Below are 2743 nucleotides of genomic sequence, written 5' to 3' on the forward strand. Positions count from 1 at the left end.
GGGTGAATGTTTTGGTCCGAGCTGAACGGCAAAGCCTTCCGACCAGAAAGGCAGGTGTCAGCTGTCGGCATCAGCACGTGACGTCAGGACAGCCAGCATAGGAGAGGGCGAGCCGCCTGGGAAGGGGACCAGGGCACAGGCCGCGGCCCGCGGGTCCCAGGACCGGGGTAAATCTACCGCCTGGGAACATCACGGGGCCACGAACCCGTGAACCGCAGTTGCTAGCTCCCCTGTGGACGACATGCTTCTCTTCTCCTTAAAAAACCCCATTGATACACATTTCATCCGTGCTTTATGCTTGTTTAATAGAAACTCGTCCTTGAATCCCCCCAGTGCCCTTTCTCTCCCAGGGACAAACTTTAGGTTCACTCAGGGACCGTGCCCACCAGGAAGCATCTCTTGTTTTTCACTAGAGGCCTCTGCACAAAATCTGTGCACTGGGGGAGGGTGGAGGGCCCCTCAGCCCGTCCTGCACCCTCTCGCAGTCCAGGAGCCCTTGGGGGATGTCCGACGGACGGCTGCTGCAGAGGTAGGAGAGGCTCCCACCACCACCTCTGCGCTCACCAGCCTTGAGCCCAGCTTGTGGCTGAGCGGTGCTCCCCCTGTGGGAGCGCACTGACGACCAGGGGGCAGCTCCTGTGTTGAGCGCCTGCCCCCTGGTGGTCAGTGCGCGTCATAGCGGCCGTTCGTTCCACCGTTCGGTCGATTTGCATATTAGCCTTTTATTATATAGGATTGATTTCAGAGAGGAAGGGAGAGGGAGAGAGAAATAGATAGAAACATCAATGATGAGAGAGAATCAGTTCGATTCCCGGTCGGGGCACATGCCCGGGTTGTGGGCTCCATCCCCAGTGTGGGGTGTGCAGGAGGCAGCCAGTCCACAATTCTCTCTCATCATGGATGTTTCTATTTCTCTCTCCCTCTCCCTTCCTCTCTCTGAAATAAAATATCTCTAATAATAAAAGCGTAATATGCTAGTTAGACTGGACAGCTGAATGACCTTCTGGATGTTATTCTGGATGAAGCCTGAAGTGGGGACTGAGGCAGAGGCAGTTAGAAGTGGTCAGGCAGGCAGGCGAGTGGTTAGGGGCGATCAGGAAGGCAGGCAGGCGAGTGGTTAGGGGTGATCAGGAAGGCAGGTAGGTGAGTGGTTAGGAGCCACTGGTCCCAGATTGTGAGAGGGTGAAGGCCAGGCTGAGGGACCCCCTTATCCCCCATGCACGAATTTTGTGCACTGGGCCTCTAGTGTGTATATATATAATGCACAGCCTTACAGATGATACTGGGAGAACCACCTCAGCCGTTCCCCTGTATCGGGCCAGGACACTGGTGTAGGGACGCCCAGCCGTCGGCGTGGGACCCTGTCGGGTTCGAGTCCTTCTTGTCCTCATGACCACGCAGGGCCTCAGCGTCAGGCCTGTCCACGTTCTAATCCGCCTGGAAGCGTGAGAAAAAGCCACACGGAAACACGGCTGATGTCTGGCTGAGGGACACCAGCGGCCAAATCCCATCTCGTGAAACGTGGCCCGAGGATGCCCAGCGCTGAGTGACACCTGATGGGCTGTCGCAAGACTTTGGCAGGAGAAAGGTGTCTAATCTCCCGGCATCAAGTGAATGTCAGTCACCTGAGCCTCTGGAAGGATAGAAAGACGAACGGAAGGGAGGACGTGGAGGTGGCAGATCCCGGTCCGAGCTCCCAAAGCTGGGACTCGATGCTTAACCTTTACAACGGGTCCTTATCGCTTCAAGATTGTCCCGTGATCACCTGCTAAGTGACAGAAGTCAGTCGGAGAAAGACAAGTATCACACGATCTCACTCCTGCGTGGAATCTAATGAACAAAATAGACGGATGAACGGAGTGGATGCAGAGACATGGGGGCAGGGAACAGAGTGCGGAATCTCAGAGGGAAGGCGGGGGAGGGAGGGAGGGTGGGAAGTGATCAACCAAGGACCTTGTGTGCATCTATGCATGGCCCATGGACACAGACAATAGGGTGGTGAAGGCCTGGGGCATGGGGGGACTAGAGGGGGTCAATGGAGGGAAAAGGGGGACATATACGATACTTTCTACAATAAAGATCTATAATAATAAAAGTGTAATATGCAAATTGACCGAATGACCAAACAGCAGAAGGACCGTCTGGACGACCTTCTGGACGACCACGCTATGACACCCACTGGTGCCAGGCCAGCCAAGGCAGGTGCGATGAGATTGGTTGGGGGGCCCCGCCATCACCCCATGATTGCCCTATAAAGGGAGGCCCAGGCCACTGGTCAGCAGGGTGATTGATAAATCGGGGGGCTCCCTGATTGCCCCAAAGAGGGAGGCCCAGGCTAAGCAGAAGGACCGTCTGGATGACCTTCTGGACGACCACGCTATGACACCCACTGGTGCCAGGCCAGCCAAGGAGGGTGCGATGCGATTGGTTGGGGGGCCCCGCCATCACCCCATGATCTCCCTGTAGAGGGAGGCCCAGGCCACTGGCCAGCAGGGTGCCTCTAGTTTATTAAAAAAATAAAAAGATTTTCCTGTGATCAGAGAAATGCCAAAAACCTACTGAGGGCCTGTGAACTTTCTAGAGAGAATAAACACAACGTGGACGTGCAGGGCTGGGCAGTGTCTGTGCATCAGCGAGATAGGGGGCCCGGAGGAAGTCCTGTTGGCAGTTGCGGTAAAAGGTATGAAACTGCCATGAGCCGGCCAGCGTGTACGTGGGCTGCACACGGAAGCAGCGTGTTTCT

The sequence above is a fragment of the Myotis davidii genome, unplaced genomic scaffold, assembly GCF_000327345.1.
Source record: "Myotis davidii unplaced genomic scaffold, ASM32734v1 scaffold698, whole genome shotgun sequence".
NCBI classification, from domain to species: Eukaryota; Metazoa; Chordata; class Mammalia; order Chiroptera; family Vespertilionidae; genus Myotis; species Myotis davidii.